Source organism: Dipodomys merriami, unplaced genomic scaffold, assembly GCF_024711535.1.
Source record: "Dipodomys merriami isolate MVZ:Mamm:240054 unplaced genomic scaffold, mDipMer1.0.p SCAF_146, whole genome shotgun sequence".
In the NCBI taxonomy this organism is placed as follows: domain Eukaryota; kingdom Metazoa; phylum Chordata; class Mammalia; order Rodentia; family Heteromyidae; genus Dipodomys; species Dipodomys merriami.
The window spans coordinates 2,919,575-2,935,782 of NW_027202782.1; the positions used below are offsets into that span (position 1 = coordinate 2,919,575).

At 40.9% G+C, this 16,208-nt stretch overlaps 1 protein-coding gene across 6 annotated transcripts in view; it reads right to left on the reverse strand.

Moving 5' to 3' along the window:
- The window catches only part of Clasp1 (cytoplasmic linker associated protein 1), a 273,785-nt gene extending 258,213 nt beyond the window's left edge, over positions 1-15,572 (reverse strand). For all 6 annotated transcript variants that reach the window (XM_070021888.1, XM_070021887.1, XM_070021886.1 and 3 more), the window contains exon 1: positions 15,329-15,572. The gene's annotated coding sequence lies outside the window, so the exon portion shown is untranslated. The remainder of the gene's footprint in view (positions 1-15,328) is intronic.
- Positions 15,573-16,208: the final 636 nt, after the last annotated feature.

The window sequence follows — 16,208 nt, forward strand, 5'->3', positions numbered from 1 at the left end:
ACTGTGGCTCAAGTGGTAAAGCACTAGTCTTGAGCTGAAGAGCTGAGGAACAGCGCCCAGGTCCAGAGTTCAGGCCCCACGACAGGACCCAAAAAAAAAAAAAAAAAAGAGAATATGAAGGAGCAGCCCAGCAGCAAGAAAATAAAAATGACCCACATGTATAACCATTGTAGGAAACTGGGTCATGGATACATGAAGTTCTTCCTGTTATTTTTGCAACTTCTCATGAATCTATCATCATTTCAAAACTTTTTTTAATAAAACAAAAAAAAAAAATGTTGGCCTTAAGGTTTTTCCCTTTTTTTGGCGGGAGGGGAGGCTGCTGTTTGTTTATTTGGTGGTGTTGGGAGTTGAATTTGGGGCCTAGTATTTGCTAAGCCAGTATTCAACCACTTGAGCCACACCTCCAGTCCTTCTGACTTTTTAACCATGTACTTATTTCCTATTTAAAAGAAATGTGACATAGAGCTCCCCTGTGACCCAGCAATCCCACTTCTGGGCATTTACCTAAATGATCACTAACACCACCACACTAAAGCTACCAGCACAACTATGTTAATCAGAACATTATTCACCATAGCTAAAATATGGAACCAACCCATATGCCCCTCAGTAGATGAATGGATCAAGAAAATGTGATATATATATATATGTATGTATGTATGTATGTATATATTCAATGGAATTCTATGCCTCTATCAGAAAGAATGACACCACCACCTTTGTTAGGAAATGAAAACACTTGGAAAAAATTATATTAAGTGAAGGAAGTCAGAAAGAAACATAGGCCCAAAGAAACGTAGGTCCCATGGTTTCCCTTATTGCAATAACTAGTATACTTCTAGGATAATGTTACCAGACAAGCAGAAAAGGTCAAAAGCTATGTACATATGACCATGTAAGATGATGCTAAGCGAAATAAACCCCAAGATAGGAACACAAGAGGTTTTTTTTTTTTCTTTGTTGCTGTTATTTTTAAATGTACTATGTGATTTTTTTTTTTTTTTGGGTCCGGTCATGGGGCCTGAACTCTGGGCCTTGGCGCTGTCCCTCAGCTCTTCAGCTCAAGGCTAGCACTTTACCACTTGAGCCACAGCGCCACTTCCGGCTTTTTTCTTTTTGCTTATGGGGTGCTGAGGAATCGAACCCAGGGCCTCAGGCATGCAAGGCAAGCGCTCTACCACTGAGCCACCTTCCCAGACCCGACTATGTGATTTTTTTTGTTGTTGTTTCTTTTCTAAGTTCTTCTCTCTATGGTATAACCCCTGTTGTCCTGTATTTGATTCTGGTGCTCTGTATCTTGTATATACATTTTTTCTAATTTGGGGAGGAGAAGAGAAATAACAAAATGCTGAAACAAGGATAAAGGGAAAAAAAATTATAATCTTGATCCTATAGCCACTACCAGCCACTGAGAAATACTGAACCACCCATTTTATTTAGTACACTTCATGGTCATCTTTATAAGGCAGCATAGTTTACATCTAAAAAGAATCAAAGCAGTGGGGTGCTGGTGGCTCATGCCTATAATCCTAACTACTCAGGATGGTGAGATCTGAAGATCCTAGTTCAAAGCCAGCCCACGCAGGAAAGTCTATTGAGACTCTGATCTCCAATTAACCACCAGAAAACCAGAAGTGGCACTGTGTGGCTCAAAGTGGTTGAGGGCTAGCCTTGAGAAAAAAGCTCAGGGTCATTGCCCAGGCTCTGAGTTCAAGTACCACAGCCAACTCTGCTCCCTCACCAAAAAAAAAAAGGAAATCAAAGCTTAGTCATTTAACTTGGTTGAGCCAGCCAAAAATAGAAAAACTTTTGATCACTGAGCTACAGCCATGATTTAATTCAAAAATGATACAGGAAAGAAAAACAAACATGGTTATGTATATGCTATTTTGAATTCTATTTTTCTAATGTATCACCTTCAAAAACGACTGTCACTTTCGGTTGCAAGATGAATAACTTAGCAATATCTCTCAAAATTTCACAGAATAACAAAAAATGCACAGCATATAACCTTAACCCACAGGTTAACACCTATGAATTGACCTATACATATGCAAAATACACTACAGAATTATTCTTTGTAGCATTATTTATAAGTGATTAGAAAAACTTAAATGACCATCAGTAGAAGACTCCACAGATTATGGCATATTCTACAAGAGCATAATGTTGACTCATACAACTCATTAATACACAAAACAGAAAGTCTATAATGTATTGACAGAGAATGATTTCCATCTATTATAGGGCACCACCTGTACAAAAAGCATTTTTGAATGTAATTTGCCACCAGGTAAGGTTGGATGATAGACAGGATAAGAGAAAAACTTGTATGTATAAATCATATGTACACATTACATTTTGTAAAAATTACAAATGAGTAGTACACAGTAGAAAATTTTCCTCATTTAAGTAACAGGCTTTTCATTTGTAATAATTTGAGTGGATTTAAAAAGAATTCTCCAATGCTTAATAAGAAATGTACTCATTACCTTGCCCGTGTAATTGTAACCCCTCTGTACAGTATTTTCACAATTAAAAAAAAAAAAAAGAATTCTCACATGCAGCTGTAACAAATTTAGATTCACTCATAAGAAAAAGAAGAGGGGGCTGGGAAGGTGGCTCAGTGGTAGAGCACTTGCCTTGCATGCCTGAGGCCCTGGGTTCGATTCCTCAGCACCCCATAAGCAAAAAGAAAAAAGCCAGAAGTGGCGCTGTGGCTCAAGTGGTAGAGCGCTAGCCTTGAGCTGAAGAGCTGAGGGACAGCGCCCAGGCCCAGAGTTCAGACCCACGACCAGACCAAAAAAAAAAAAAAAAAAAGAAAAAGAAAAAGAAGAGGCATATCCCCTAGGTATCTTTTTTTTTTAATCATATAATCCATAATGCAACTAGAATTTAAAAAAAAAAAATACAACGCTATCATCATTCAAAACCAACTGTCCTGGCAACCAGATTCCCAAAAGGACCTGCCCTCAAAATTCCAAAATTAAGTAACTGACCAAATATATATCTGAAACTAGAAGAATCCTGATTTTGTAACAATCTAGTGCGCTCTGGAAGGTGTTATCTTTTCAAATAGACTTTTTCTTTCAGTAAAGGAGCTTTTTTGGCTCTTATGTGCCACTTCACAAAATTAGAACATGGCATAAATATTGTCAAAAGTCAGTCTCCTTATCTCATGGTCACAAGCTAGACTTGGCCAACACAGCTCCATCATGAATGGAAAGCAACAAGCAGACCCCAGTGTATCCTGCTTCAGGACCTTACACCTTCAGGTCAAAACAGGACCCAAATGAGGAGCATGACTTAGTCCACTTTCTGCTGCTAACACTAAATACCTCAGACTAGGTAATTTTATAAAGTTTTGTTTGGTTCAAGATTCCAGAGGTTAGGAGTCCAAGAGCAGGACAGTAACAGTTACCCGTCAAGAACCTTCTTGCTGCATCACAGAACAGCAAAAAGCATCACGGTAAGACATGGAATCAAGTGAGCATGCTACACAGGTTTCTTACCATCATCATATTAATGCCACTGAGGTAGAGTCTTACCCAGAAGGTCAACTAATCCTAATTACCTCCCAAAGGCTCCACCTACAATTGAGGGGACACATTCAACCCACAAGAGAGCCCTCTCTCTTCAGTCTTCCTCTACTTAGCACTCTTAAACACAGGGGTCACAACCAACTCCTTGTCTGCCTTCTCTCTTACACACTGACTCTGCAAACAAAGCTAAGAGCTTTTCTGTCTGTCCTTAGACACACTTAGGCACATTAACAAAGTTTGCTGAATGAAGATTCTGTTCAAGTTATACAATTTGTTCAGTTTCTATTAGTAACCCAGGATACACCCTAGAATAACTTATCTTAATGGCAGCATTTTCCTTTAAAGGCTCTGTTTTTAGTCCCAATTCTCATTAGCACAACCTTTCTGCATCCCTTGTAGTCCCCTCAGGATCTCACATAATCATAAAGAGATGGCACTAATCTCCCAACACCTAGTCATTTTTTCATGATTCTATCAAATCACTACTACACAATTAGCTAAGTAGAATTTATCCAAACAAATGTTTCTTTGGCAATTTCAGAAATCTACAAGTTTTTAAAAGAATGACAGATGGGGCTGGGAAGGTGGCTCAGAGGTAAAGTGCTTGCCTTGCATGCCAGAGGCCCTGGGTTTGATTCCTCAGCACCACATAAGCAAAAAGCAAAAAAAATAAAAGAATGACAGAATGGAAAGCTTTGGACACAATGTTTAGTTTAGAAGTACAATTCTGGACCACAAATAATGTGCTTGGTGTGGCAGCCATTGCCAACAGGTAAGCTCAATGGGTAATAGTGTTAAAAAACAGGTTAAATGCTACTCATTCATTCTGATCAGCTTACACTAAGAGACAGCATTTTTTTTTAAGAGCACCCTCCTCAGAATGGGACTCCATGCCTGGTGAGTAATGCATTTAATTTTTTCAATTACTTTCTGAATCAAACTTTTGGGGAAAAGATATTCATGAACCTGTAGCTGCATTTTGCCAGCCCACACAATCCTTAAAGAAGAACAGAAGCAGGAAAAGAAAACTGAAGTTTGGTGTGGTGGTATATATACCTGGAATCCCAGTACTAGGCAGTATGAGGCAGAAGGACTACAAATTAGAGGCTAGTCTGGAGTACACCGTGAATTCCAGGCCAGCTTAGGTTATAGAGCAGAGTCTACTTCAATAAATGTATTTTTTTTCCTACCATTAATAAGGATCTTCTAAAATAAAAATTAAAAAATAAATAACCAGTATCTCAGATGACCTAAGTGTTTACTTAACATGATGGCTAAGAAACACTTAGGAGTGAAACCCTGAGGCAAATAAGACACCAAAGGGCAACTTTCACACTGTGCCTTCCCTTCACTGTGTTTGGCTGTAGACTACAAAGTGGCCTCACTCCCAAGGGAGGTCTCATGGCTGACAAGTAATACTACTTACTACTGAACACCAGACTGTGATGGAGGGAAATGTGATAACAGATGCAGACAGCAAGCGCACATACTTTCTCACTAGCTAACTTTTAGAATTGCAGGACCTAGTAAGAATTTTTAATGCTACTTATGTCTTTTTATAGAAATAATATATATATATATATATATGCACATTTAGCCAGGTGCCAGTGGTTCACACCTGTAATCCTAGCTACTCAGGAGGCTGAGATCTGAGGATTGCAGTTCAAAGCCAACTCAGGCAGGAAAGTCCATGCAATTCTTATCTCCAATAAGCCACTAGAAAACTGGAAGTGGAGCTGTGGCTCAAGTGGTAGAGTGCTAGCCTTGAGCTGAAGAGTTGAGGGATAGTGCCCAGGCCCAGAGTTCAAGCCCCACTACCGACAAAAAATAAATAAAAGGAAATATATATATATATATGTATATAAACATATGCCCTCAAAACAATTTTGAAATGAAGCATTTGTCAAAAATGGAAAAAGCAAGGTCTAGAGACACACACACAAAAAGAAAACAACACTCCTAAAATGAGTAATATTCACAAGTTAAAATTCAGTCACCAGAATCTTACCTAGCAAGTTAAAATTTATTGTCATCCATACAGTGAACCTCATATTATGCTACCTGATGTTCATCTAAATATCCTAAGACACAAGAAAGAAAGAAAGAAAGAAAGAAAGAAAGAAAGAAAGAAAGAAAGAAAGAAAGAAAGAAAGAAAGAAAGAAAGAAAGAAAGAAAGGAAGGAAGGAAGGAAGGAAGGGAGGGAGGGAGGAGGGAAGGAAGGAAAGGAAGGAAGGAAGGAAGGAAAGGAAGGAAGGAAGGAAAGGAAGGAAGGAAGGAGAGAGAGAGAAGGAGGAGGAGGGGAGGGAGGGAGGGAGGGAAAAAAAGAGAGAGAAAGAAATCACTAAGACACTTGAAAGACTAAGATACTATTACAAACCTCCACATGTGGAAAAGTGATTTAAAAGGACCTGAGTCCTTTTTAGAACTTTTTGATACACTGATTAATCATCTTTTAAGGTGGATTTTCTACAACAACCAGAATTTTTCATAAAGATCTGTTCATCGGTATAATTCAAGCAGTTAAAGATGATTAAAGATTAAAGATGGTTAAAGATGATGCACAGATACTAGACTAGGCATCACAGTAACAAGAAAGGCACCAGATGAATCAGCATTTAGAGAGATAGATGTCTCCACCATAGGAGGGGAAGGGATTGGAAAATACAACATCCACCCACTCTCAGCCCCAAGAGCCTTTATAATCTACTTTTGGAGCAAAAAACACTTAAAAGCTGAACAGGGACTTTGCCTACAGCTCCATGGGATATATATGCTTAGCATGCATGTAGCCCTGGGCTCAAGTTGCACCTCCAAAAACACAGTAGAAAATAAAAGCTAAGTAACCATATACAACTAAAAGAAAGGAAGTAAACTCACATATATTATCTCATGTGTCAGTAAGCAACACAGCCATCACAGAAACACCATGTATCCAGTTTTAAGGGAAGAAAACAGGAGAGGAGAGGAGACATTCAAGTCAAAAGCTCAAGTAAAATATAAATGCTACTATGTAATACATAAAACTTAAAAGCTTTTATTAGTCTTCAATAAATAATACTAAGTGGGTATCCATATTCAAAAAAAAATCAACTTGCGGATTTCCTACATCCCTCCAGATATACAAAAATGTACTCAAAATGATCAAGGCCCAGTGACAGTGGCTCATGCCTATAATCCTATCAACTCAGGAGGCTGAGTCTTGAGGACGGGTTCCGAAACCAGCCAGGACAAGCAACTCCATGAGACTCTTATCTCCAATAAACTATAAAAAATAATTTTTTTTTTAAAAAGCCAGAAGTAGATCTGGCTCAAGTAGTAGAGCACAAGGCTTGAGCAAAAAAGCTCATGGTCAGCACCAAGAAGGCACTGAGTTCAAGAACCAGGTCTGGCACCAAAAAAAAACAAAAAACAAAAAAAAGGATCAAAGACCTCAATATAACAATTAAATCAAGAAGAAAACATAGGGGTAAATCCTCATTACATTGGATTTGACAATAAATTATTAAAAATGATATTTATGTACAAATGCACAAAAGATAACAAGTTGAAATTTGTAATTTTTGTGTAAGAAAAGTCCCAAAGAAAGACAATTTTCGGCCGGGCGCCAGTGGCTCTCGCTTGTCATCCTAGCTTCTCAGGAGGCTGAGATCTGAGGATTGAGGTTGAAAGCCAGCCCGGGCAGGAAAGTCTGTGAGACTCTTAGTTCCAATTAACCACCAGAAAAACAGAATGAAAATCAAAAACAAAACGAGATACAATTTCGCAGCACCAATTCACATGCACTATAAAATCAAAAACCAGTGCTGTAGCTGTATGTGGCTCAAAGTGGTAGAGAGCTAGCCTGGAGCAAAAGAAGCTCAGGGGGCTGGGAATATGGCTTAGTGATAGAATGCTTGCCTATTACGCATGAGGCTGGGTTTGATTCCTCAGTACCACATATGCCCCCCAAAAAAAGAAGCAGCAGCAGCTCAGGGATAGCACCCAAGCCCTTGTGAATTCAAGCCCTACAACCAACAACAAAAAAAACTAGTAAATATTTATTAGGATGCATAGAAACTGTTACTTTCATAGTGTGTTAGTTGAAATGTAAAATACTACAGATGCTGTGAAATCTTTTCAATAATTGTTATAAAAGTTAAACAGATAACAGTCCCACTCCAAGGTATACACTCAAATGAAAAGACTCAGATATCTGTATACCAATATTCACTACATCATTATTCACAATAGCCAAAAAATGAAAACCAGCCAAACTGCATTGAGATGAGTCAATTAACAAAATGGGGATTATCCAGGTAAGGCCCTTAGTTCAAGCCCTAGTGCTGTACCAAAAAAAAGGGGGGGTGGAGATGGAGGTATAGTACACTGATATATATTCTAACAGAGATGCACTCTGAAAACATTATGCTAAGTGAAACACACTAGTAAACAAAAGGATAAATAGTATATGATCTCTTAAATAAAATAGAGGAGTCAAAGGCATGGAGAGAGAAGTAGACAGAGGGTACCAAGTATGAGGGAAGGGAGGAAGAGGAAGCACTATTTAATTGGAATAGAGTGCATGTTTGGGGTAGAGTAGATGGTGATTGTTAATAACAACATGTGTTGTAAAATGGTTACATTGGCATGGTAAATTTTAAAACTGCATGCAAATTAAGTTTTAAGGAAGTTCTATTAGGTCTCCAGTGATCTGGATTGTCCAAGAGTAAATTTGCTTTATTTTTAATTAGTATATAATTGTTTTGTTTTTAATTAATGTAATTGTACAAAGAAAGGAGTTTCATTGTGACATATCCATCATATATATATATATATATATATATATATATATATATATAAATTAATGTTGTTTTGTTTTCCTTTTTCAGAACTGGCCTGAAGGTTTTGCCTCCAGCCCCAGTGATAGATTTCAAACAAGGTACTCAAGGCTAACACTGACTATGGAGGCATCTTTTATGTGCACCTCTTCACATTACTCCTAACTACCAGATGTGGTCGTTGGGAGCAGACTTTTCCCAAGGCAGCCTGCTGACCTTTTGTTAAGGAGGAACACCCTGAGTTGGGGGAAAAGGAAGAGAAGGAAGGAAAGAAAGGAGAAAGAGGTAGGAAGGAGCAAAGGAAGCTGAAGAATCTGAAAGCCAAGAGCTGCTGCTCTGCAGCTGTGTGATCATGGATTATTCACCTCTTCTAAGCCGCAGCTTCCTCTCACCATATAAAGAAAAGAACACCTGCCTTTCAATGTTGCTATAAAAATTGGCTCAAATATACCTATAACACCCAGGCCAATGGCAAATGATAAGCATTCAGTTCTACAGCAGCTGTTGCTACAGTGACAGTATGTACATGTGGTCCCCTTGAGCCTAGCAGAGGCTCAGCAGGAGACAGCTTGGCTTGGAGATCACCATGACTTATGGGAACTTAACTTGTTTTAAACCATCAGCACCACTAGGAGACTTGGGAGAAGGAGCAGTTTTAATGCAGTTCAACTTCTCTTCGAAAGACTGGCTGATTGTTCCTAGATGTAACTCAGCTACTCTTCATTAGGAAGGGAACTGCTACACAATTCATTCTCTCTATACAACAGGCCTCTGTTAGCATGTCTGAGCAACCGTTCATAACAGAGCTGGCATCTACCCACAGGAAAGACACAATCTGTAAAGACAATTAGCTGGAAGGTAGTCCCCAGAGGCTGCTCTCAAACTTTGGTGGCCTCAGACATACTTGAAGGAACATGTCAAAAAGTGAAATTAAATTTACGGATACCTCGGCCCCACCCACGGACATTCTTATTACCAAATATTTTAGGCTGGGCCCCAGTGCACAACTGTTTAAAAAACACTCGAAGGTAGGCCACAAAAATGTGATAAGATCACATTCTAATGTGGACAAGCGCCCCAGTCTGTTCCACAAAGCAAAGACTGCATTTTCTTCCACGCCTACCTAGAAATGTAATGGCTTTGGCACTGCAAGAAAATAAAAGACATCACATGAATGTAATGACTAATACAAGTTTCATATAATAAGTTCAAAAAAATCTTTTGTGTTTTTGTTTTGTTTTGATTTTGTTTGTGTATTTTTGCCAGTCCTAGGGCTTCAACTAAGGTGCTGTAAAGAACTGGGCACTTACTGTACCTGAGCTCTTATGCTTAGTCCTGGGGCTTGAACTCAAGCACTGTCAGTACAATACTTTTCTGCTCAAGGCTAGAGCTTCAGCTCCACCTCTAGCTTCTTGGTGGCCAATTGGAAATAAGAGTGTCATGGATGATACATTAAGAAATACAACCAGGGCTAGGTGTAGTTCAGTTGTAGAACACTTGCCTATACCTAGTAGGCACTGAGAAAGAAAAAGAGGGAGGAGAAGAGAGGGGAGGAGAGGAAAGGGGAGGGGAGGAGAGGGAAGGGGAAGGGAAAAACTTATTTTAGGAGGATTTAATGTGGGTTTCCTCCTCTCAATTCTCAACTTTCCATACTATTGCAAAATTATAGTAGTAAGACTGCAAATAAATTTAATCGATTCTGCCTGGGGAGCTACTAGAACAAGGCAGAGACAGGTAGAAAGTACAGAGACTGCCCTCAGCTATGTGACAGAAGACATACTCATCCAACTGTCGTGGTAACAGACATGAAGTTAGTTCTAGTTTTTCCCCCAAAGAGGTATCTTGGTAGACAGATCTGAATATAAAGCTTTGAATTCATGTTTTTAAAAAGCAAGTATATATGCACTGAAGGAAAGGAGGAAATCTGGTTTGGCAGCTATTCACATGGCAAAAAGATCAGAAGACTTCATGAACCACAACTTCAATAAAGCCAACAAAATTATGTAGCTAAGAGATAGTCCAGTTCACATGAAAAGAACATTAAGCTAGGAGACAGAAGGCCTTGTTCTCCTAGCTCCATCAGGACTGAATTCATCTGTGGAGCTTCGTTTCTCATCTACAAACTGACACACTCTCCCCTGCTCACCTCCTAGGACCTGAAAAGTAGCAGAGGACTATGACTACAAAAGTCCTTAAAATTATTTTTGTTAATTCTGCCTAGTATCTCAATGAAAAAGGGCAAGTGTTTAGAAGGATACTTTCTAAACTAATAAGTTAGCTGTACCTCCCAAGGGTCTGAGTTTGGGGGTCATGCCTTTCCCACTATCTGCATGGTTCAAACCTTTTAAGAGAACCTATTCACCTATTACTTGGGTAATTCTAAACTTCAACTTGTAAAATTGAATGCTGTCACTGACAGCATTAATATAGAATAGAGAGTTCTCAACCTTTGGGGTACTTAAGGACCATATGAGAATTGTTAAAAACTGTGGCCACTCAGGTCCCACATAGACTTAACTGACCAACATCTCTATATGGAAGACAGTAATAAATAAAGTTAAACTATCTACAATTTAACAAGCTTCCAAAGTTATTCTAGTGACTGGCTTACTGTAATTCCAACTGTTATCTAATTCTTACCATGTACTACCCACTTAATAATTTGGCCTTCCTAGTACATTATATATATTATCTCATTTAATCCTGACAATGCTATGAAAAGGTGCTACTGTCAACACTACCCTCCAGTCATCCTTATATTTGGTACAGATGAAGACACTACAATACAAAGAGGTTATTTAACTGGCTCAAAGTCACAGGACTAGTATGTGGCAGGGACAGAATGCCCAACAAGGTGTGAAACCACTTTCTTGATCTGAGAAACTAGCAGTATATTCCAGTCAAGTTTTATTTTACACACTGTTTTGTTTTATATACTGTATTTTTAAAATACTTTAACATATAAAGAATATACTTTAAAACATAAAAAACATGGCAAATTAGAGGGTGGTAAGGAGAAGGAGGTAGCTGAGTAGTAGAGATTCATGAGGCCCAGGGTTCATATCACAACACCAACACCAAATAAATAAATAAACCAGGAGGGGAAAGAGGCCCTACGGCTGTCTGAATACTTCCAATAGAACCAGCATAAAGTTCAGCTATGGTCATATTCCCTCCCAGACCCTTGATCTGAGCATCTAAAGTACAGAGACCACATATGTCTTCTAAACTGTACTCAAAAAGGATTTAGTAAAGAATCTACCCAACAAATTCAGAGAAGTCCTGATGACTGTCCTGTGGGGAATGAAAGGCAGTTAGGTGGAGAAGAAAGAGACAGCTGGGTACAGGTGGCTCATGCCTGTAATCCTAGTTACTCAGAAAGCTGAGATCTGAGGATCGTAATTCAAAGCCAACCCGAACAAGAAAGTCTGTGAGACACTGATTTCCAATTAAGTACCAAAAACGTTGGAAGTGGAGCTTTGGCTCAAGTGATAGAGCACTAGCCTTGAGAGAGAAAAAAAAAAAAAAAAAAAGCACAGAGACAGTTCTAAATTCAACACACACACACATACACACACACATACACACACACACACACACACACGTGTGACTTAATTCATGCTGCTTCAGGAGAGTAATGAATGTCAACAGGTTAAAAAAGAGAGGACTAGATTTTGATAACCTAAAATATGTCTGACAACCAAGGTCCACCCAGGAACAGAAAACAGTTTGAAGCTATGACACTAGGTAAGATGATGGACTATCAAGCCTCTGAGAGTTCTTGCAAAGCTCAATCAAATCCTGTTTATGAAAAATTTCTTCTTTCATACATTAAGTAGTAAAAACTACAATAAGTAGTAGAAACTACTATAACAAGTAGTAGAATACATCATGTTATCCTCTATACTTTTAAATGACTTGTGTAAGTAGTAGAATGTTTTAAAGTATAGAGGATAACATGTAGTCTACATACCTAGGCCCTCAAGGTTCTCGAGAAGAATAAATTGCCCAGGAGTAAAGCTGAGCCAAGAGGAAGGTGATATATACAACAGGAAATAGTAAGGAGTAAGGAAATTTCTAGGCCAGAAACAAGACATAAGTAAACAAAGATGCAATAAAAGAATCTCCACCATTTGAACTAGATTTGGAGCTCCACAAGGACAGGTAGGTAGAAGACAGCTGCTCTAAGAATTAGGGGAGAAAAACTATTCCATGTGGCAGTAATGGTCTATACATATAAAGAGCAGAAAAAACCCCAAGGTGGTGAGGAACAAGCTAAAAACAAACATTAATTAGGGAACTTTTGAGACTAGTACATCCAAGGCATAACTTTATGGATGCCATGCTGGCACTCGGTAAAGAAAGCTTAGTTCATTTTCCCTTTTATTACATTTTACAAATCAAAAACTGTGTCATCATCCAGGCATGGTGGTGAACACTTGTAATCCAACACTTGAGAGATTAAGAAAGGAGGATCACAAGTTTGAGGCAAACCTGGGCTACATAGTAAAATCCTGTCTCAAAATAAAAATAAATAAAAAGTAACTTGGGTCATCAATGATTTCTTTCTTAATTTTTTTTCATTTTTAAGACTCATAGACCCTTCTCCTCCTTTCAAGGAACTCTTAAATGTTGTGCTTTTAAACATGTGTTTCATTACTGTCCACTACTTAATTTGACATCTAGACTTGCAGTTATCACAACTGAGTTATTAAAACTCAGCTCTAAGTCTAATACCCTAAACAGTTTACAACAGTGCTACAAAATAATGATAAAACTGACTCTTAAGTAGATCCCTAAGAATGGGAGTCTCAAACAAATCTCAAGCCCAGAAAATGATTTCATAGCCAACTTCTAAGTCATGACACTGAGCTACTCTCAGGAAAACAGAATTAACAAACAACTAAAGGAAAAAAAAACACTAAACCCAAAACCAAACAAAATATAAACATTTGAATAATAAACTTACTGTTCTTCTGGCCAATCATTTTCTCACCATCTATGTAAACTATTTTAAGGAACTACAATCTTGCTCTATAAAAAGCAAGATCCCACCAGCTGAGATTCTCAGTAATTACTGGAGTCTTAACACTCTAAGCTTCTGATTTTTGCTTACTATCAGTACCAAAAACATGATTGCCTCTTTTACATGAAAAAAAAAGTGAATCTGTGGATTAATTTAAAAGCTTGACAATACTTAGATCTGGAATTTCAGTTCTAACACAAATTGTTAAAAGCTCTAACACAAATTGGCAAAAGCTTTTGGTAAGTTTGTCATATCAATTGTAACATGGAGATACAGTATTTGACACCTATATCACAAATAAAGCTCTCTTCAAAGGAGTTTGACTTTGGTTAACCTTAGCTAAGAGAATTAAAAAGCTATAGCTGAAAACTTGATAAAAATTTGTGAAACTTTAGGAGGTTGGGAGTGTATTTTTAGTAATCAAGAACTTAGCTAGTATGTGTGAGGTCTTGGGTTGGACCCCAACAATGAAATAAATTGAAACTTTATAAAGATCTAAAATCGTGTTACAGGTTAACCAGTAATAAACAATAACTGAGATTTGAGTGACCACGTGCCATCAGACAATTTTCCAAAGATGAATAAGCAAACAGCTCATCAAAATTTAAATCATTTTTAGCAAGAGGGAAAAATAAATAATATTCAGTACCCTGGGCACTGTGTTGTTTTCCTTATCTCTACAGTCTCCGCATCAATGTTACTCTTCTCCCACTACCCAGATGAGTAAATGGAACCCTGTCTAGGATCCCTCAAACACAGAGCTCAGAAATAATAATAAATATTAAAACAATTTCTAAGGCCAAAGTTGCACCTGAATATGGTGCAAGGTACATGGCATCATGCAACTATTTGTCGCTTTTGACTCCTCATCACTGCCTCCCAAAGGACTAGAGAACGAATGCTCAACTCTTATTGCCACATCCACAGATTAAAGTATGGTGTTTAAAGAACTCACAGGTTCTACAAAGAGGTCAGTCCGTGTTTAATGAACGAGCCCCTACTACCCAGAAATGCACCCGGATGCAACGCTCCACACACGCTGTTAGGCTCCACCTCATCATTATTCTTAATTCTCAAAAAATAAGCGCAACTATGGTCAAAGAAAACATTATGTAATAAGTTAAGACTCTGGAAAACCCCATACTCATCCCAACAGCTAAGAAAATGAAATGCAGGATTCGATGAAGCTCCATTGTACCCAACCAGACTAACGTGCAAGATCACACACTCATCTTCCTCCAAGCGTCTCTGCCAGCACCAAAGAACAACAAAGGCAAGTTGAGGAGGCTGCACAGGCTCTCCTCGGCACTTGTCCGCTTCCCCAGCTTCGGAAAGCAGCCGCCTGCGCCCCCCAGGACCGACGCGACCCCGCGCACCCCGCCGGGCCGGCGGCTGCGCTGCGAGCGGCTGGCTCAGGCTTTGTCTGGCCCGGCCGGGAATCCCGGCCGCCCGCCCGCCCGCCTCCCCGGCACCCCTACTCTCCGGATCCGTCTCCACACCCATCACTCGCCCGGGACTAGTTGTCGCGGGTGCCTCGCAGCCCCCTCCCTGGCGATCCGGGCTCCTCTCAAACGCCACCCGCGCGTCGCCAGCCTCGGCCCCGCGGAAGGGAGGCTCAGATCCGGAGGGGGCCCGGGGTGGGGTCTGAGAGAGAGAGAAAGGGGCACACAAAGCCCGGCCGGGTGACCCCACAAGCCGCCCCCCTCCCTCTGCAGTGCAGCCGGGCATCGCGACCCACTGACTGGACGGACCACCACCGCGCCCAGCTCCCCGCCCCGCTCCCACCTCAGGGCCGCCCCCTCCCCCAAAAGTGCGCCCCGGAGTCCGTGACAGCGCTGGACATCGCCCCCACCCAGACCCCGCGCCCGCCGCCGTGGGGGAGGAGGAGGGCCTCGGGGGTCTCGGGTTGAGACCTCCGGGTCCCCAGCCCGGTACTTACAGCCCTATTAGTCACTACAGTTGCGGCCGCGGACCGGACAGCCGCCGCCTTCTCCACCCCAATGAGGTTAAGTGCTTGGTGCGGGGATTAAAAAAAAAAAAAAAAAGGCGAGAAGCCGACTGCGCCTGCGCAGTGCGGTCTCCCTTATTCCCTTTACCGCCATCGACCCCGCTAGACCATAGAGAGTGTAAACCGAGCCCAGAGAGGCAGCTGCCTCTCTATGGTAACGCCCCGCGCAGGCGCCGACCCAGAGGCGTCAGGCTTCGGGAGCCGGCTGCTCCAGGTGCTAAGCCTCGTTGAAGAATAGTGGGTTGACCCTAGTGGGGATCCGTAGGGTAAAAAAATTATTTAAGGGAAGGGGTGCAGGGTTTTTATTAGGTCCCTTAGGGAGCAAAACTCGGGCTACACCGGGAAGGTAGGAGCTCAGTAGCCACGGCAAAACGGCATCAGAAAGCGGGAGAGAGAAAGATAGTGAGGAGTCTGGAGAGCGTGGGCAAAAGTCGGCCGGCCGGAACTTCCTTTGGTGGGGTGAGATGGGGGGGGTGTCTAATACCTGAAGGAAACAATTCCACTTCTGGGTTACGGGGTCCGCTCTTCATCCGGCGATCTTGACTGAGGAAATTGTACCGGGTGGCTTTCCGTAGCCAGCCGTGCGCTGGCCGCTCCCTCTCCCCCCCCCCCTCCTCCCCTTACCTCGGCGCGCCGGCGCAGACTCCGGGGCCGGAAGCACGAGGCCTCGGTGGCGCTCCGGGGTTTGGGGAGCGGAGCCGCCTGCGCGCGAGCAAGCTTTAGCGGCAAGCTTTAGCGGCTCTGAGTCTTTTCCTTCGCGGATGGTGCACTCCCGGCTGGTGACTCGGGGGAGACAGTGTCCTGGAGAATA